The 21,341-nt window shown below is 43.2% G+C and overlaps 1 protein-coding gene across 1 annotated transcript in view; it reads left to right on the top strand.

The window, feature by feature from the left end:
• Window positions 1-21,341, top strand: part of LOC114882889 — a 148,586-nt gene that overhangs the window by 30,469 nt on the left and 96,776 nt on the right. Inside the window, exon 2 of the mRNA XM_046284954.1 lies at window positions 5,663-5,753. The gene's annotated coding sequence lies outside the window, so the exon portion shown is untranslated. The remainder of the gene's footprint in view (window positions 1-5,662; window positions 5,754-21,341) is intronic.

The raw sequence follows: 21,341 nt of genomic DNA, 5'->3' as shown, positions 1-21,341 counted from the left end.
AAGTAGTTTTTTTTTTTGTCTAATCAGAAATTGAGGGAAATCAAGCTTTGAGAATTTTACAATTAATGTGGCATAGTTGAAGTTGCTGAACGAAATTCATTGAAGAAGGTTGAAATTTTGGAAAATCCGCAAACACACGGATCGCTGATTCTCGAAGGCAACATCCATCGACGGAGGGGTTCCTTTTGGTGCCATTAGTCATTAGCGATTCTAAAAGCACCCAGGGTAGAATATTACAGCAGTAGCCGCGGCAGCTTTTACCATACTTTAGCTTTATACGAGGCTCATTCATCAAAACCCAGCGAGCCCAATGGCTCCATGGGTAGCTGGGTTGGCAATGGGTCGTACGTTGCAACGGGCTATTTATGATTTGTGATCCAACGGCATTAGACGTTTTCAAAACCGTCGACAATCTTCTTTATGGCATTTACTTTTAAACTCTGTGCTGTACTGTAACGTTCTTTCAGAATTCCGAAAATCCATGGTCCGTGGCTTTACGGTTCATATGATAAATATTTCAGAATAATAAAACATGCATATTAGATTGTCATATGTATATGAAACGATTCGAGCATTTATAATTTTTATGATTTGGCTCAATAGTACTTTTGTGAAATATTTTCAGAAATTTTTAATAATTCAAATATTTATTTATATTAACCCGTTGTCTATCGTAGAGACCATTTGTTACCATTTTTCTTGCCCTCCCTGTTCTAAGTGTCTGTAACTTCTTCTTCTTTTCTCGATGTCAAGTTTCATTTGAAGGAAGCAGCCCTTTAAGCATTGATCTAGCCGAGCAAGTTTCTAGCACGCGACCAAGAGACGAAGAAAAGGTGAGAAGCTGTCAGGGCTGTCACGCATCCAATGGACCATACAGTCGGCCCATTATCGGCGAGGGTCTCCGTAGAGAAATAATAAAAATGCCATTAGTGTCTCGACGTCCCACGGCGCTCGAACGATGTGAACGTTCACCCCAGATTTCGGGCGATATATCTCATCCCCTTCGACCACTTTAACGTCTTTGTCACGGACTCTCCCACTTGACGAGGTTAATCCTTCTTTCTGGCCTTCAGTCTTCCCCCGTCTCCGGCGGTTTTTCCTTCTCGGTCCAGCGGCTGCCACTGGATCGCCTTAAAATCCGTTCACGAGCTGGAACGAAAATAATTGCATCGTGATTCTTCCGTTTTTTCCTTCAACTCTTCCCTGGCTGCTGTCTACCACCCTTCTTCCGTCTTTCTTCCACCAGCCACGACCGAAAGGGCATAAATCCTTCGGGATCGTCGCCGAAAATAAGATAAAATCTCGCCGCGGCCTGGCTGGTCGGGAAGAGGAAGGAAGAAAAAAGGCAAATTCCCGAATAAACACATCCGCGCCTCTTTATGGTGCCGCTTTGCGGATCCACCCCCTCGACTCGGTGGCCTGTGTACCGTGCGCATTATTAAGTCAACCACCGGAAAATGTCAACGCGGCCCAGCTTCTTATCTCTCCTTGCTTTTCTTTATTTTACTACCCACCCTGCTTCCCGCCTCTATCGCCGGCTTCTTTCTTCCCTCGGGCACCGGGCACGCGACTTTATCTGCGACACCCTCCAAGTGTCGCGATATTTGTCGTTGGATTACTTCGCTTCCTTTTTAAACTAAAATTGCTCTATTTAGATTTCCAGATTTTAAGTATTTATCGTCTCTTTTGATTGATAGAAATTTTGGTAAAATTCATATTTTTATTAATCCTTATTCTCTAGTAATTCTCTGTTACTTACATTAGCAAACTTTTAAATCTTGCAAAGTAAATTCGTTTGCGCTTAACAAAACGATACCAAAAGGTACTAAAAAGTTTTTAGAATGGAATGAATACCTTATTTCAAAATAATCACAAACATCAATTGCTGTACAAGGTTTCTCAAATGAAGTTTCCAGTTTGTTATTTTATCCTTGTCGTTCTATCAAAGGCCATCGAACGCTTCCGATCGCTTCTAAGAACGTCTTCTGTTTCTCCAAAGGTGTAGAATTGAAAAACCTTACCCGATCGGATTTTCAAACGTTTTAATCGCCGTTTTTCTTTTCTCTGGCCGGCCCGATTTCTCGATCCTCTTCTCCCACTTTCGAAGAGAGTCTCCTTTTCCAGAAAGGAGTTATCGCCGAAGGAAGCTACAGGCACATCGTGCTTCTGAAAAGGGGCTGGAGACGGCCGCCGGGGTTAAAACGACCCCCGGCAGTCGAGGCTGAAGTCTGAAAGATAAGGTGGCCCTCTTCTCTCTCTCGGCCTCCTAGATTATGGAATGGCACTTTAATTACACTAATGGGAGAACCAAATGTTAATTACAATTCGAAGTCTAAAAGAGAGACGATCCGCGGCGGCGAAAGACAGAGAAAGATGGATGAAACGGGGCAGGAAGAAGAGATAGGAGAGGGGAAGGGACGAGATGAGATTTGCCTGCGTAAGAGGGTTCCCTGTGATTAGTATTATTTAATTAAAAATGCCCAGTCTCATTATGGTCACCTCTCATAAAGATCGACCTTAGCTGCGTGGAAAGCTGCTTATAAATTGGATTATTGCAAAGTGTTAAAGACAGTAAAAGAGAAAAAGTGTTATTTTAAATTGGTCTTGGCTTATGTACGATACTTTGTACTTGAATCAGAAAATATGGTAAAGAAGCAAGCTTCAGAATATACAAATTGAACTTTTTATTTAATGAAATATTTAAAAGAAAAATGAATCATTATTTCTGCTATAATATTAGAAATCTTTATTCTTCAGTCACTTATAATAATCACAAAAATGATAAAATCTTGTGTCTTCACTAAGATACATCATGTACCTTACTAAGATCCTACAGTCATATTAGAATTCGCTATTGCAACAAGAAACGAATTTACAAAAGTTTCAAATAAGACAAAAATTGTTGATTCTACCATGATCGCTGCATGCAGTAGGAAATGGAGATCAGTAGTTTTCGAAATCTCGTTTCCTCCACGTCGGTCTAGGCAACACCATCCTAAACGTGACGACGAAGAGTACGCGAACGGCTACGACGACGGGCTATCGACGGCAGGGCGGAGACGAGCGGCAGAGCCGGGTTTCAATTTAAAGTTGGACGAGCGTGTCGGGATTTCAATGTACAAAATGCGTATGCTAAACTTTTCGCACCCCTCGTAGCCACACCGCCTCGCCCACCCTCTGGTTCGTCTTCGCCGTCCGAGTTCCGACACCCGGGGGCCCTCGACGGGTACCGACGTTGGACAACGTCCGTCCCGACGCGATGTTTCGCCCGTCGAAAAATCAGCAAGTCTGATGCATCGTCAAGTAGAAAGGGGTGCGCAAGTCGAACGTTGCTGGACGAACGTTAAACCGGCTCGCGGGCACGAATGTCCTCTGAACACTTTGAAGTCGCTACCCCCAAAGGACAAATTACCTTTTTGAAGCAAGCGGCACACGGCCTTAGCACCCTCACGGTTTACCCTGAGAGACACCCTAATGATTGCAGCTGCGATCGAAGGTGATGCATATCAATGGGTAGGCTTCGAATGAACAACCGCCTGTGAAGAAACTTTCTAATGGCCTCTGCCCGATGGCAGGCAACTTTTCTCACCTTTTCGTTCACGCACCGATCTACGCTCGAATTTGCATCTCGTCTGGCCACAGCTTTGCCTCGTCTCGTTAATGAGATATAGTCAAGCAACGATACGTCATGTTTGATAGAAGTTTTGAGAGACAGGATAGAGGATGGATAAAATATGGTCTTTTGATGTTCAAGGAGAATAATTACACTTCAACCTTTTATAAATCAAGAAAATATTTTTATTCAGAATTTCCAATTTCACAATTTATGCTTACAAGCTGAAGTATTTTCTTCAAAGGTCAATATTTCCTTAGAATCTCCTTCGTTTTCTCAAATTCTGTTCTAATCAAACACGATCGAAATAGAGAGCAAGCATTCGACGGATGCCGATATCTCGTTTCGATTCGATTGGGAAGTTGACTTGGACGCGAATCTAACTTCGACAATGCATCGAACGAGCACGTCACAGCGTGTAAGATTGCCGAATAGAGGAACGGAGAAGTGGTAAAGGGAAAAAGGTGGAACGAAGATGCTCCGGTAGCCAGGGTATCGCGGATGGGTGAGAAGTTTCGCCCCAGGAGTTGGATTACCGGCGTGGCTTCGGTTGGATTTGAAAATCGTGGGGTCCTCGCCGGCAGCGTGATTGATTTTGCATACGACACGGATTGGACAGGTTTGAGAAATTGGACTGGCTTTCTGGCTGGTTTGGCCTCTCTGCCCTCCTTCGCTGTCTTCCCTTCGGCCTTTCCATCCCCCCATTTTCTCTTCCTTCTTTCTATATCGCGAGTGCTATATGCCTGGACATTATATCGACGTGTGCGCGTGCATATACACGCTGCTATAAAGTATATACTTACGGTATCGAAGTCGGTGTCTAGCTGAGAGACGAAGAAGTCTTCCCTCTCGTATCTCTCGCAGGGAATGTCGAAGGGGATTGGCCTCGAACGAGCGATTTGTGCGATCTTCGAGGACGTATTTATGAGCGTTCCAGGCCCGCTTCTTTCACTTTCATATTGAGCTCACCATTTTCGATAGAGAGCTCGTACGTAAGTGATGGCATGCGAAATAGAACAGCGTCGACTTGGCGCGAGGTAATCGTTTTTCATAAATGCTGCTCGTAGAAATGTTTTATTATAATTGAAAGAATAATCAGAAGAAATCGTAGAGGGTAGCTTTTGGGAATTAAAAGTACACGATGCGTAGGTAGATTTTGAAGAATGATTAAAGGAAATTGAACAAATTGATACTTTATAATATCACAATTTCTTAAAGGAGGGATAATAAGTACTTAAAATTTGTGTAGTTTTGAACAATTTATAATGCACAAAAATATATTTCGTTACTTAATTTTCTTTGTAAATGAAAATTATCTACGCAACCACGAATGTCTGCAGCTGATGACGCGATGCAACCACGAAGAATGGCGTAAGAAGAAACTGTTGAGCCATTCAGGGTAGATCGGTCGGCGTTATCTGCCGACGTCGGAGTGGATAACAGGCCGAACGATTTATTCTAAACCTTTATCCAGCGGCCCCTCGAAATTTATGAAAGAAGACGCCCGTTTAACCGACTCGCTCAGTCATCCCTCACGACGGTGGTGAAGCCACCCTTCCCTTGGCTGTCTTTCTTGCGCTTTCTGTCTCGGTTCTTCTTAACCTCGCGTCTACCTCCTCGTCGCTCTTTCCCTTGTTCGATCCTCTACCCTGTGCTCGCATGTCAGCCCTTTATTTTATACCAAGCCGAGTCGGTCCGAGTTGGTCCTAATATTAAAGGGGATGGTTCACCCTTAGCGCGTGATCGGGATACCGAAACTCGCCAATCGGACGAAAAAGCTCAAGGCTTTTTTTATTGAAGGACGAAAGTCGAGTGGCAAGCTTACAAAAGGGAATAGTTACTAAAATGACTGTAAAGCATCTTTTGTATCTTTGTAAATAACAGAAGAATTAAAAATGATATACTTAGGTAAAGATATTAAATGTAATTGTACAAAATTTTACAGGATATTTTCAAAGATATAAATTTCTGAATTGCAACAAAATTGTATTTCAATTTGAACGTAACAGATTCGTTAGAAATAACGTTTGTTTCTTTTTCTGTTTTCAGCTGTATCTGAGCAAAACACGGCAAAGTGGCTTGTCGGACGATTTTCACCAGGGTCTCGCACGAGCAGTCAGTCCAACTGCGCGCCAGCAAGGTAAGTCTTTGCTCGTTGATTTTTCCGTCGCTTCCGGAGCGACGCGTTTCCCTCTTGAATTTCTTCGGCATCGTCGACCGCGAACCGCATCTGAATTTCTGGCCGCGCTTGAAAGGATCCGTCCCCTACCGTGGGCTCGTTTCCTTGCTGTTTTCTCGTTTCTCTCGATTCGCTGGAAACTTTCGGCACGTATACACGAAACGGCGTCGTTTAGTATCCTAACTGTGAGATACTCGTCTAAACTGTGCGTCGAAGTCCTGCTAAAACATAAGTGACATTTTGAAACTCGAAGCAATTTAATCCCTGTTGGAATAAATATTCGATTTAAGCTTCGTTCATCGAGAATATTTTAAATATAATTTCATAGAGATATTGGACAATACTTAACTGTCATGATTAATATTAGAACAATCAAATTCATCAAATTAATGAATTTCAAATGTTTAATTTTTAATATATGGTCAAGCAAATCTTGGATCATTTTCTTTTAAAAAGTAGTAGACTCTATCTAAGTGTATTCTCAATTCCCATGGAATATGAGGCCAGGATTTTCCTGGACTGAATGGTGGTCTCGACGACTCATGGGGACGAGAAAGGAGAGGAGGAGGCGGCCGGCATCATGCATAACCCCGCGCCAACCTCGCATAAATATTCTAATAACTTCGGAAACTAATATGATTGCATCCAGCAGGAATAATATCCTTGCTCGAAGTGGGCATCGCGGTTATATGCGTGGAATACGAAATACGCGAGACGTTCATACAGGCTACGATACTTCTACTCGTGTAACCATAGATCGCCCCCATGGCGAAACTATCCCCCCCCTGATTACAGTGGTTACTTTAATCGAGGCTTCCCTTACCTTGTCGTCCAGGTTGCTCTGGAAAATACTTGTAGACGATGCGACGTGGTTAGTAATGAGTATATTCAATACTCCCTTGAAAATTTTCGTGCGATTCAATCAATGCGAAAAATCATAAATCGAAGTAAAATACTGTGGAAATACTTGGAAACTTAAATTTCAAATTGACGTACCGTAAATACTATTTTCAAACGCTTCTGTGTGAAAAATCACGTCAGATTTCCGACGTTTTAAATTCCAATTCGTTAAAAGTAATATCGACAAACAAAACAAATTGAAACTACAAGAGCTCGTTGCAACTCGCGGAATATCGACGTATCTCGGAGACTCGAGACCTTCGAGGAAAATTCATCCAGCTGATTCGAGTTCGAAAATTAATTTCAATCCGTACTTGAGCTCGGAGCTCAAGCTTCTCTCGCCCCCTTTCCATCTCCCTGGGCTGGTCAAACAGCGGTATGTACAGCACGGTCGGAAAATCGAGCAGCGAGCTCGAGTGGTGGAAACAAAAGGCCGACGTTTCAATTAGGTCCCTTATTAGTTAGCGATAATAGGACCAGCGGCGGTCGTACGGTAAGGCCGGGGCTTTCCAGTGCTTAACCGTTCGCCGCGTTAGGTCCGCTGGCTTGTTTGCGTGGATCCAGCTCTTACGACAAGGGCTGACTAGGCATTCACCGTCGAACCTTCCCCCGTCTCCTTTCAATGTTTAGAACCACCCTCTAACCTTCTGGCTCGATTCGAACCGCCAGATTCGGCCAGGATCGAAGGGACAGCGAGGGTTTCCTTGCACCTCTTGACCGGACCTCTCCTTTAGGTCTTAGGGTCGATTGATTTTCTCGCGTTGCAACGTCGCGTCGCGGTGGATACCGGCCGCCTTGATAACGTAGGAAAACGATGAAGAGGGTTTAGCAGAGCGAATCGTTCTCGAAGTAGAAGGAATTTGTCGCGAGGAACCGTTCGCAGCAGTCGCCTGCGGCTCGCCGCAACGATCCTCCGTCGTTCTAGCCGTTGTACGGCACCGCACGGTAACGGAGGACCCGTCGCCACCGCTGCTATCGTCGCGACCCTTCGAAACCGACGAAACTGCACCCCCCTTCGTTTTCCTCGCCGCGAAACGGTCGACGCGGTTAACAAGCAGGCACGCGATGTGCATCCGTTATCGATTCGAAAGTGAAAATACCCGGTCGGATTTCGTGTCGGGGGAGACGGTGTATCCGGTTCATCGCCGCTGAATTAACCGTGCGACCAAGGCATTCTTGATCGACAATAATCACTTTGTTACGAAGCCACGTCGTAAAGTTTTGACAGCTGTTTACTGTGCACTGTCTTCCGGTTGACGATTGAAGTGTTTAACGTTCTGGTTATTGTACTTTGTAGTTGAGGAAATTGAGACTATTTCTATCATTAATCTTGCAGTTGAGGGGGTAGGTTTCGCTAGTTTCAATATTTAATTTCTGTAGATTTCTAAATAGCATCACTTATTATTCTTATAGATACAAGGGAAAAGTACATTTCTAATTTATGTTCCATTAATTTATATCTACTAAGAGTAAGATCTTCATATTTCTTTCCCCTAATCCATTGATCACGAACAGCTGCTTACTTTTATTCAGCTTTTACCTATCGTAAAGAAGCTCCTTTCGCTGGCAATCGTTTAATACGCGCAAGATAGAAGCCGTCAAGATTTCCACTATTATTCAAGCTCTGTCGAGCGAGGGACACAAAGTTATCGCGCGACCGCCGGTTCTTTCCACCCGCAGAAACCGGAATTGGTTTTAGTGTAAGTGTGGAGATCCGGGCTCGGTATGCCGTAGGACGAGAGTACGGTTAAGGGTTGAGGGGCAGGGTAGTGGAAGCGACATCTTGTATTGTCAGATCCCAACGCGACAAATTCATAATTGCGTTAATGCGGGTACGGCGAGGGTTCTTGCCGCAACCACCGCAAGGCGCGCTATGGCGTCTTGCGGCTGTAAGAGAGATAGGGAGCGGACCTAACCGAACGGCAGAGGAAGAAAATGGACGAAGGAAGGGAGAGGGAGAGATGGAAAGAGAAGTCCCTGCTGGCACGGGCTCGTTAATCTTCCAAGGATTACGCCAGGAGGAAGTATCGCCATTGTGCAAGGTGCTCGTCTTCCAGCCGATAATTATTAATTAAACTGGCCTAACGGGCCACTTCGCGATTTATCGATTTATCGACGTCTCCCCGAACCGTGTCGACGTTCGGATGGACGTTCCACGAAGAATTGCTTCGGCTTCTTTTAGAGTCGGACACGAGGGGGGCGGAGGGATTCGAAGTTGCTGAATTTTAATTAGTTGTTTTCCGCAGATGTTTGAAAGTTCGGCTTGAATTATTTTAGAAGAGATTCGAACCTTTCGCGGTTCGAGCATAAAGCTGTACATACTACAGTTTCAGATTGTTTCGAGTTTCTTTTCGAAGCGTACCGATGCTTCGTAGCTTCGTTGGAAATTGTGGCGAAAGATGCGGTTTAAATTGGTTTTATAACTGAATTCTTCTTATAAATTGTACATGTTGTTTATATTTCTAATTTCATCCACGATACTTCGAGGAATCAGAAATCTTTCGACGTACGTACAAAAGAATTAATTCGTCAAATGCGAAGCAATGTGTACTTTCGGACAATTGGTAGGAGCGAAATATCTCGTTTCCATGAAACGCGCGATCCAAGCGAAGCAACGAGCCGTGCGATCGCCAGGTTTTAATTAATCGTGGACGATTAAACGATCATCAAATCGAACAGGAAGGGTCATCAAATCCGCACGAACGAGCACATGAACGAAAAGAGAGGAAGGGTTGCGCGTGCGACCAGCTCGCAAACGGGCCGAAGGGTAAAAAGGATAGAATTGCAAAAGCGAGAGAGCGGCGAGGAACGAACGAGCCGAAATAAAACAGTGATATCGAGGCATTTCACGCACGAGCGAGAACGTTTAGCAGATTCAACGTGCGTGCCGGCACTCGGCTGCCACGGTGAAACGATTCTATCCTTCTCTCTCCTTCATCGGTTTCCTCTTTTACCCTGCCCTCTCTCTTTCTCTCTTCCTCTATCACCTACACCCTCGCCCAGAGCTCACTGAAAAATACTGCTCTCGCTGACACCTGTAGCTTCGACGTTCTACATATGTGCGTACGTACGCTCGAGCCTGCCCATCGAGGAAACGAGGGGCAGAAAAAAAAAATTATCGCCCAAGAAAATTTCCATAAGACGAGCAGAAACGACCCCTCTGACGATCCGACAATTTCGTTACGACTACTGGAATTTTGTTCCAGATTCGAGATACATAATCACTTCCTGTTCCATATGGAATGAATCAAGCATTAGAGGGTCTAATGGTTAAGAAAGTGTTGTATTAGAATGTTTTAAAAATATTTTTATGACGATTAGAAATTCGTTAAAAAATTTCTCATGGCAAATAAAATTAATATTAAGATCTACGGGTATAGAAGGGTTAATTAACGCAGCTTTTCGTGAAGTGTATCAAGACCACTCTAGATCGGTATATTAAAATCATAATAAAATCCGTGAAAATTGCGTATCATCCAGAGAGATTTTTCATCGTTCTCATGAAGGAAGGAAAGGGCTGAGGGCCGAATTGCCACGGTGAAAGGGGAACAGATTCCACAAGTGGTGGACTTTACGGGACTTAAGATTAATCCTCATAATTACCCGATTCCGTTCTTCTCTACGGGGCCCCTACTGTTGTATTTCGTTTTTATACAGCAGCTTGCACCTCGTGCCCTTCTGCGGTATACCTTCTCTGGTAGGACAGGATGAATGGCGAGCTTGAGAACGCTCGGTTGCTCGGCCATAAAGATATTTATCAGGTGACAACCTTGGTCATCCTTTACGATCCTTCCCTCCTTGAGGTTTTCCACGGAGATCTGAGAACGGATCCACCCTTCGGACAGTCGCGTGCCACGTTCTCGACGATACCACCCTTACGCATTCTTTTCTCTTCGCCGAGATTCCTTGTACCTCTCCCTCAAAGGAGAGCAATACGAGGGAAGTCGAGGAATGTTCAGTCGTCTTCAGATTCGATTTTGTAATTTATGTTTATCGATTCAAATTTATAATTCTTGATATCCTAAGGGTCACGTATAATCAGACACATTATAATTACAATTATTCAACACTTAACTTTCATCAAAAATATGAATTAATTCATCTCGAGCAGTCGTCGTTTTAAGACAAATTTCATTGTATTACGTGAACTTCGTTCTAACGATAAAAGAACAATATTCAACCACACAACTTTCACCAGAAACAAAAAGAAAGTCCTAGTCAGATACTGGGAAGGAAAAGACTTAGTACGGTGCGTCGACGCGTCGAAATATAGGGGTTGGTTCTCGTGGATGACCGACAACGCGCAGCATGGGCGTGAAATCGGACGCCGACCAGGACGTCCGCTCGACTCGGCAGCCGGCGGACAATAAGAATCGATATCTTAATTAACGAACGCTCGTGGGTCCGATGTGCAAGCGAACTCCTGGCCGTGTAGGACGATGGGGAAAGAGTGGCGCGAGAAGGAGGAGTGCGGGGAAGCGAGGAGCACAGGAAAATCCGGAGACTGGGTGTATTCGATGGGGTAGGAACGCGGACGCCTGACCGGAAGCGAGAGTCTGCGAAGCCCTACGGACCTCGGCTCGTCGTCCCACCGGAAGCGCCATTCACGCGGCCCTCTCGCTTTCGTCCGCCTTCCCGTCGTTGCTTTCCCGTCCTCCTGCTCGCCAATGCTGATACGTTCCTGAATAAACAATACTCCCCCGTAAAAAAAAAAAGTTCGGCCACGGCCAGTGTTTTTGAAAAAATCATCGCACCAGCAGATCAGGAACGCCTGATTCGATTCGTTCTCAGACACAATGGATGGGGCTTTTACTTGGTCGTTGATTTTAGACAGAGCCATAACGTGGCTATTTTTGAGGAAAACTGAAATTCGTGTTTTAATATTTGTAAAAATATTGAGAGAATTTAACCTCTTTTTCTGTGATAATGAAAGGATGTCAGACAAATTGAGAAGCTACACCTTTAGTTTATAATGCACGACGTCTGCGATATTCTGGAAGATACACTCTCGCGAACGTTCGATCCAATTAATATCAGCACGAAAGAAAGGACTAAGACCTGGCAAATTAACGAATTGGAGGGTACATTTTCCGGGACGCTTTTACCGCGACTGACTAATCCGATAAAGTGGCAGGCTCGCACGAATCTCTTTCTTCACGCTGACATTCCGTTTGATGGGATATGACACTAAGCATTCTATATTGACTAATAAACTTCGCTCCCCGGTTACTGTGCTAACGAAGATCCGCTTCTTACATAGATGCCCGTCATTTGTACTTTTCTCGAGACTTGTTAGCTATTTTCGTAATTTCCTTTCTGGATCTTCTGGTGTGTCATTCAATGAATATGAATATTCTTGCTTAATTGAAAGAAATGAAAATTCAAGAAAATTATTCCCATGGAATATAACATTAAGTAATAATAAATTTTGTGCTCCTTGGTTGCAAATTAAAATTATTCCACAAAACTATTTTATATACATTACCTTTAGTGATTTTAATGCCATTACCAGGAAAAATCAAAGTTTCTTGATTTTCTTTTATCTTGGTCGATAAAGGATTATTATTCTTGAATGCATTTATCGAATACGTTTTCGGAATCAAAATATTAAATATTCAAACTTCTCGAATCGATCTGACTTTAAAATCAACATCAAAATAATCAACCTCTGTGTACATTGTACACTCTGCTCGAACGCGTTTCTCACGTTCGTTGGTAGATAGCCTAGCCTCGGATGAAGTAGTCAGACTCGTGAAGGCCGCAATGGTGGACACCTCAATCAGGACTCGCTTTGGAACCCAATTTCACGGGAGAGAGAGAGTATTTGCTCGTATTTCGGGTAGCGGTAGGTTTGACCTCTCGTTAATCACCAAAGGACCCGAAGCACGAAGGCGAGTCAGACAAGCTGTGTAGTTGACCGCAACGACTGACCGTTGCCCTATGGACAGGCCCTTAAGGGTACCAACTTACGAAATACCAGTACCAGATGGTCTCGAAATTTGAAGTGTGTCTTATAATCGGAAATCTCAGAATGTTCATCTTGTTTGCAATTACGACGAAGATTATGGAATTTTAATCAAATTGTATGTAACATATTTGGTGCAAAGGATTTATATAAAGGGTTTCAGGTTTTGAATAATTAATTCATGACTTTAGTTACAAATCAGTCTATTGACTGACACCTTATTTAATTTTTATTAAAATAATTTCCCAAATTTTATTACATTCTGCAAGATATTGAGATATTAATATTCATCCAAAATCTTCGTAACAATTTTCAATATCCCAAGAGATATTCCGAAGTATTCTCGTCTTCGTTTTGATGAATCTTCGAATTTTTAGAGATTTCTTGAACGAATGGAAATCTGTAGCTATCGAATTCGATAGTGTAAGCAATACGTGCATCGATTTCACGCGAGTCGAAACATTGCCCCGAGCAAACGTCGCTGGCTTGTACACGGCGTCTAATCGCTGTATTAGCTAGCTCTGTGGTTAAGCTATGCTATTGCTGAATTAGGGGCAATTTGCTTCGAAACACACCCCTTCTATGTTTGTGTTCCCCATACGAATTCGCTGGTATACGTATTGGTGTACAGTGATCAGTGGAGTAATAAGCGTAAGACACCCTTAAATGCTTATTTGGATTCACGACATTCGAGTTACCATTACATCCGAACTTTTCTTTCCCGAATATTTTACAATTTATCATAAAAATGAAAATCACAAAAGCGTCCGTGTAAATCCACGTTTCTGTCTGCGTACATGTAAGAATGCTTGGCATAGGTGAGTCTCTTGGCGCATATCGTTTGTTGGTTTTGCGGTCTACCATAACGCTGCCTTCCCCGTAACCTCTTCTCCTCCCTCGGGAAAACGCGGTTCCGACAACATCGCTTGGCAAAGGTCTGCTCCTTGTGCTCCTTTCCGCATCCAACGCGAACGAAATCTAATCACGTTTCCCAGTCATTGATAAACTGTTCAAGCTAACTTGCAAACAATGTGAAATATTCCTGACATCAGGATCTTGGACTGTTCAATCATAGATCGTCACTAAATTAATTCAATTCTGGAACGAGTAGAATTGGTTTGTCTATTCGATAATTTCAAATCTAATATAATTATAGAACTATAATGTTCGAAGTTTCTAATAATAGAAAAAATTAAATTAAGTATTTTTACACTTTGATGCTATGAATTAAATTTTTAAAGTATGCCCTATTATATAAGGTCGTTGTCACTGTCCCAGTGAACGTGTTAAACAACTTTCATGGATGTTAACCCGTCGCAGGTGAAGCAGCTTCATGCTGTACGCTCGAGCAAATAAGAGTCAGTATTTCTTTCTTTCAAGTCGTTCACTGACTCGTTCATAATAATGCCTCCCTCTAATTACTCCCTCAAATCCTTTCCACGTTCACACCTCTTTCCTCCCTTCACTCTTTTTCCACCCTTCAACGACTCCTTTCACTCTTCAAACAACCAAGTACTTCCTCATTCTTCACATAACACTCGATCTCTTACTAATTTGTATAACAATCTGTATCAAATCATCCTCGAATTGATTACCAATTGAATTTCCATTGCAATCCAAGCAATTTGTGAGAAATTCATCTTTCACTCATCGTCGCGATTGCTCGCCGCTACAATGTCTAATTGCCTTTTTCGTGAACGCCTCTTAATTACTTCTCGACTACATTAAAGACAGATGAAAAATGTCACCGCTTCGTCATCCCTTTAGCGGCGTTTTCGAGCTCGTTCGAGGGTGTTCTCGGAAGTGATTCGACCGCAGAATCCAACGCCCGCAGCAGGAGGGTACGAGACAAAGAAAAAGGCTGAGAATGGGTGGGTGTGGGAAAGAGAAACAAGCACATTGCGAGGGGGGGGGGATAAACAGAGGTGACGTAATTACCGAGATTAATGCGGCCTTGAGCTTTCGGTGGCAACCGAAGCTCCCTGGCTGCTTGCTTTTATCTCGTGAACCATCATCCGGTCTCGCTTCTCCGTCCGCCTTTTCTACTCTTTCCACCTTCCGGAAAGTAATTTGAAGACGAGAGGGAACGGTTTTAAATTTTACTTATCCGTGGGAGTTGGATTTACTCGCGGCGTTCTCGCGCCCCGGGCGACTAACCCCCTTTTAACCGAGCAATCTCGGCGAACGCTCGATCGTCGGGCACATCGATGCTCCAACTTCTCTGTTCGAGCTTGCTACAACGCTGTCTTCGTGGGAATCGGGGATGGTTAATAAGTGCTCGACCTAAGGGTGCGAGATGAAAACTCGATCGCTCGTGGTACAACCAGCTCTTTCCTTTCCTTGGAAACTTTCTAATTCGAATGATTGTTTACATCGATAGCATTAGATGAAAATAGATAAATTATTAGGAATAAAATGGTGGGATTGATTTATTAAGTGTAGCCCTCAGATGGTGAATTGCTAAAGTAGAGGCAATTAAAATTTAATTTTATTAAGTTGTGGGAAGCCAATCAGCGAAAATCATTTCTATAAATTATGCAAAAATTGTGAAGATTTCCGTATCTTCTTCGTCTTAACTGAAAATCAAGTTCAAAAAATTAAGATATAATAAAACAATGTCATTATTATTCAGTATTATGAAAGAAAATATGAGTGCACAATCGAGGAGAAATCTCAAGTTGAAAGTACGAGACTCGGCAGTCTCTGATAATTCCCGCGGAAACTATTGCGAGAAATCTTTCTAGCGAGTACTCAAAGGGATGCCAGAGCACTTGGTTGGAATTTTCTTCTCGGCTCGTCGCGAGATTTCTCGCAGACGACACCCGTACCTCTGACACCGGCACCCTCTTCTTCTCGCCGGCCTCTCTCAAACAATCCGACGAGGAGAGAGAAGTCGCTGAGAAGTTCCTCTTTTCACGAGAACACCAACGGCGCGAGTCCTTCCTCCGACGCTTTTGCTCGGCTGCAGAAGAGGGCCACTATTCACGCTGTTTCTGGAACCCCTTTCTTTCCCCTCCCTTTACTTCGTCCGTACAGTATGCCGTTCCCTGCTCGAGACAATGATATCGCGGCAAGAGAGAGAACCGTCTCGACCCGCTTTACAACTCCCGTCGGGGCTGCCTTTACCGGGGCAAAATTAATATCATAAATAATATCGTGAAAAAAAAGGTACAGCCCGCCAGCGTCACGGGCGACGTTACCGCAAAACGTTTCTCTCGCGACTTGATAAAGAAAGGGAAAGAGAATGGGAAGTTGGAGAATGGGGAGGCAAAGATACTGCAAGGACCACCCTTCAAGGTAACTGGTCTAGTATAAGATGTTGGATTAAAGAAAACGAGTTACCGCAGGCTATCTGCGAGTGCATTCCATTTGTCTGATTTTATCAAGTTGCTTGGTTAGTCTCTGTAAACAGATGACATCGGGGGTATTTAAATAAAAGAAATTTATAGAATAATGGGTAGAGTGAGTTTCGAACGGCGGACTAAGGAGAGAATCCCAATTTGAATTTAATTTTCTATTTCATATTATTTTTATTTTAAAAATTTTACATTGTTCCTTTTTCTACTAATCAGACGCTTCATAATTTGTTAGAAAAACCTTGTTGTACTATTCTTATTATCAAAGAAAACAGAGAACCCGCTTCGTTAAGTATTACTTTGCCCGTTTCACATAATAATCTCGTCGCTTTGGAACGCATCGCACGCGAGGCGTATCGCGTTCTTCGCCGCCTAATTTCGTGCCTTCGGCTCGTTATTGAGCATTGTCTGGAGCGTAGCTCGCTAGAGAAGCGAAGAAGGACGATATCTCCGGAATGGTATCCGCATTCAGCCTTCGACCGACAAAAGACGCGTCCCTGTGTTCCAGCAGGATTCGAAACAACGGCTCTTTGAATACATCGCCGGCTACGATGTTCATTGCTTCTCCCCTCGGTTGCTCATGTGACTCCGATGTTTCTCACCGAGCAGCAATATAATCACCCTGATGGTACAAAGCGGCTACCCGTTTCCCTTAGGCGACGCCATCCACGTCGCGCTTTCCGCGCCATCAAATGCTGATGATACAGACGATATATGACGTATGTGTGCGGCGACAACGGTAATTCGCGGCATTGTCGTTCGGTTTTGGTGAAACTAGGCGAAGCCACAGGTAGCTGAAATTTGCTGTTGCGCGCGACCGAGACACGCGTATCGCGGGACCGAGTTGAAAATGGAGGGAAACGGGAACACGGTGACGAGGCATTACCTTGATTGGTTGACTAGGAATGCGGTGAAACTGGTGACGGTAGTTTGATTCGTTCGAGCGTGAAACGTGGAACGCGAATGTTGCCGAATTTACGGTGAATAGGGTTAAAGAAAGGGAACAAAGGTTCCATCCTCTTATAGTTCACCCCAGTAATCAAAATTCAAAACAAAAATTCCAGATATTCTATTTTTAACGACAATATTAAATTGGAGACAAAGTAAATGCATATCCTTCTGGAGGAAAAATACCAACGCTTTCTCCCCTTAATAAACCATAACTTCGTTCGCCATGAAAACGAAAGTCACGTTAAAATCTCGCCCACGGAAGGCTGCCCGTTCCTCGCTTATTGACTGACTTCGTTTATGTACTCTCGGTTTACGAGGCCACTAAAGTCACAGGAAAGCATTCCGAATCGGACTGTTAAAAATAAATCGGTCGTGTGCCCCGTCCAGACATCTTCTTGCCTTATTTCGTTTAACCTCTTAATATCATTTGGAAGATAAATTACATTTACTATAGACACATTTGACACGTTGATTGATGTAAAAATCGTTTAGAAATATAAGTTAGCCCAATTGTATAGGATTTATTTCTGGACGTTAACAAATTCGTGTCTCGAAGGGTTAACACTCGATTAGAATTCAGCCTCGGTTCTGACCTCGGTACAATCGAAGTCCCGATAATTGTTTCAATTCGCAATTCCAGTCGAACGGATCGACGTGACGGAACTGGCGCGGCGGGACGTTGGTGAGAAGGCACGTAGTTCTCGATAGGTCGGTAGGTTGGACGGTACATCCGGTTCGGATAGCGAGAGATAACTGGGCCGGTACCAGAACAGGATGAATAATGAAGTGAGCCGCGCGTTGGCCGGAAGGCGAAATTCACCGAGGCCTGGCCAGAGACCGAGATTAGCTTGAGTTATGGCGTTAAGATCACATCTAATTGTATCAGTTTCGTCCACCCAAAGCAACCTCTATCTACCTATCCATCTGTAGGAGCTAGCTCCGTTATAACCTGCCTAAACTCGGCCCTCCTTCCGCGTCTCTTCCGCGCCATTGACCAGGACCTTAAACGCCGACCGACCGTCGATTTGCTTAATCTTGCGCTTTGCCAGGACTTTCCAGACCCACCCAGTCCGCGTAGTTACGACTCCACTTAGCACTGGTTACAACTATTCGTGGTTACGCTTGGTTACCTATCGGGATGCCACCCTTTCCAGTTTCTCTTGAACCGTTGGGCTTTATTTCAAAACCAATGAAGAATTATGGTATGTTGGGCACGGGTATCTCGTTTAATGACCCAACACGTTTTTGGAATTATTTTTCTTTGAGGTGTTTCAAAAGTATAGTAGAGTCTTGATTTGAAAGAAATTTTTAAAATTTGAAAAATATAAATATAAATTTTCCCATTCTGATGAATGAATGTTTGTAAAAAATACTCAAAGTAGGATTGCTGAAAGACTAAAAGCACTTTAGACATTCCTTTCTTTCGGTTAAATATACATCATCGCCTTGGGTTATCTTCCGTAGTAAAGAGGAAGCGATTGTAAGTAAAACGAGAGACAGATAGAAGGATCGAGCGAGAACATGAGTCCTATAATGGTTTCCTCCAGGCTCATCTTCCTTCTAGGACGTCGTTATATACACTTGTCTGGCTTGTATGCACACATATACCTTGCGCGGCAAACGCTATCGGCATCATGTATCGGGTGTGCTAATTATTACTCTTCAATCAAGAAACTCACGAAACCAGTTCCTTATTAATTACAGAAATACAATAAAGCTTCGCTTATTTCTGTCGGTCGAAATTCTAAGATTGTGAAATCATTCCTTAAACTTTGCCAGGTTGATTAATTGATTAATTGAGTAGTGTAAACTTAAAATTAACGAGCCATCAAGCTTATACAAAAAATATTAATAAAAGTAAGGAAGCGAGTTTAACGAATTGTGAAATGAAATTTTTATTTTGACAAAATTCATTAGGTACTAATCAATGATAGAAATGATTAATTATTATCGGATACTGGTATCGAGAATCATAAATCTTTCGTGCCACCTAGTAGTCTGGGTAAGGAATATTACTAAGTTTCGGTTAGGAAGGAGCGGCAAGGACTAGAGAGGACTAGAACGTACGGGAGAGAAGCATTAGAGACCCGGGATGATCACTGAGCGCTCGGCACTAATCAAGACGCATGATTATAGGCCCCAAAGCGCCCCCGAGCACCAGCCACCGTTCTATCCGAGGAGAAGCCGCCAATACGACCTCCTAGTCCGTTCATTGTCGTTCTCTCGTGTTCAGATTACAAGGTCTCGCTTTTTCGCCTGTACCCTTCTTCCTATCGCATTCAAGTCTCCACATTTCAGCGTCAATACGGTTTAAATATCTTGCGATTTGAGCTGCGATTTAACTATGTTGCGATTAGTATCAAAAAATATTAATTATATCTCGCAAGTAATTTTCTTGATGATCGTTCGTGCAAAATTATCTCTATTTAAAAACTCAGCCGTCGAATCAATTATGCGAAAGCTGAGCGTACACAGAAGCTCTATGGCTATCGATTACGACATGACATAAACACGGACGATATATCACAAACAGCGAGATAGTTATCAGACAGACAGTAGGTACATTAAGCATCGTGTAATTCCGTAAACTGGCTATTATATCAGCATTCGATCATTAAATAGTGCCGGTATAATTATACGCGTCGTTGTCAAGTCGGTGATGCCTGATTCGTGATCATCACGGCATCGAATGATTGCTGTTCATCCCTTAATTGCGGTGCCTTTAAGCGGAAACTTGCTGCTCGTAAATTAGTTCCATGATTGATTAGGCGATTCAAGTACTTGGGTGTAAATTATGCCTAATATCTCCAAAATCATTGTTATTCGAGATCATTTCTTCGATTTGAAATAAAATAAAGATTTTTATAAAAATAAGAATGTAATTACGCGCAGCAATTTAATAGCAAGTTTCTTCGTCCTAATTATCTTTACCCTTTAACCTGAACACATAGCAACACCTTTTGAGTCGCTCAGTTTTTCAGCACGCAAGTGCGATTGATCGGCTCAATTTCACGACAATACAATCAGTTTCTATCCGAGGTGGATCGTTAAGGAGTAGCTTACCGACGAGGCCGTTTCGTGTCGCGACAACTGAGGAAAATGGAGACGGATGATTTCCTTTTTCTTACAGCTGTAATGGGTCGCGTGAGATCGGTGCAAGCTTCCGGAAAAGGTTTCCCCGGTGAACGCGGTGTGCCTACCGTGATTACGGTGCTTAAGGGCCGCGCACACGTGTCGCGTGTATGCGTAACATACATACGTATCCGCGACAGCCGCGTTGCTTCTGAGCATAATTTAACGCGATACGTTGGGGTTGTGCTAACTTGCTTAGCGCAACCTCAAATAGAACCGTAGGTCGGGAAATTTGCTTCGTGCGGTGGGTGTGTGAGAGAGAGAGAGAGAGAGTACATGCGTCAGAGAGAATCGTGAGAATCCTAATTGCCGGAACGATCATTCCGAGGGAAATGACGTACATAATTAACGAAAGCGACTTGATTTATTAAATCATACTCGTGCGCTTCTGTCGTGCATCGATTTAACTGAGGCTCCCTGGGTAAACGTATCGGTTTGAGGAGGAATTGAGTCGTTTTGGGATTTAGGAAAGGGTACAGCAGGATGAGATGATCAAAAGTGTCCTTGAGCCGATTTTAGTCGGCAATTCATCGTTTAATTAACTTATCAAGAAAAACCGTTTTGCACCAAGTTTCAACCATGTACCTCAATCGGAAGGGTAGTTATGGGGTAAAATATAAGCAGGGTTGAAATTTGGTGTACAACGGTTTTTCTTTGTAAGCTATTCTTTGTAAGCACTGTTATTCATTTTATCTTGTTATATCCTTTTGTCTAAATATTAAATAATAATGGCAAATTAAAAGGTATCAATTAACTAGAGGTATTAGTTAGCAAGATTGAAATGCATTGCGCAAGAGCAATTGTTACATCACTACTTTCAATTCCGCGATAGAAAATGAACGCTATACATCTTTGCTAGCAACGCAGACAATGAATTTCACGGCACGTGCCGGTTGTATCTAGCGTTTATACTCGGGCCTCCTGATTGCTTCGCACAAAGAAGTTGGTGAATAGTTCTCGAAGCACTGTAGGCAGCGTACAAAGGAGGAATTCGATCTTTGGCGAGGAGAGAAGAAACAAGGGACAACGAAGAGGGAGGGACGAAGAGAAGCAACAAGGTTCGTTAATTTTACGAGCGTCGAATTCGCAATCCGACCGATCGGATCATCCTTGCCCATATACAGAGCTGGGAGGCCAAATAGCCTGGGTCAATTTGATAGAGCACGGATAGAACTATCCTACATGTAGATCTGAAACTCTATAGATAGGTAATGTTCTGGCAAAACGGATATGTTCCTTGCTACC

The sequence above is a fragment of the Osmia bicornis genome, chromosome 1, assembly GCF_907164935.1.
Source record: "Osmia bicornis bicornis chromosome 1, iOsmBic2.1, whole genome shotgun sequence".
Classification (NCBI taxonomy): Eukaryota; Metazoa; Arthropoda; class Insecta; order Hymenoptera; family Megachilidae; genus Osmia; species Osmia bicornis.
Note: the sequence above shows the minus strand (reverse complement) of the source record. Positions and strands in the feature narration are given on the sequence as shown.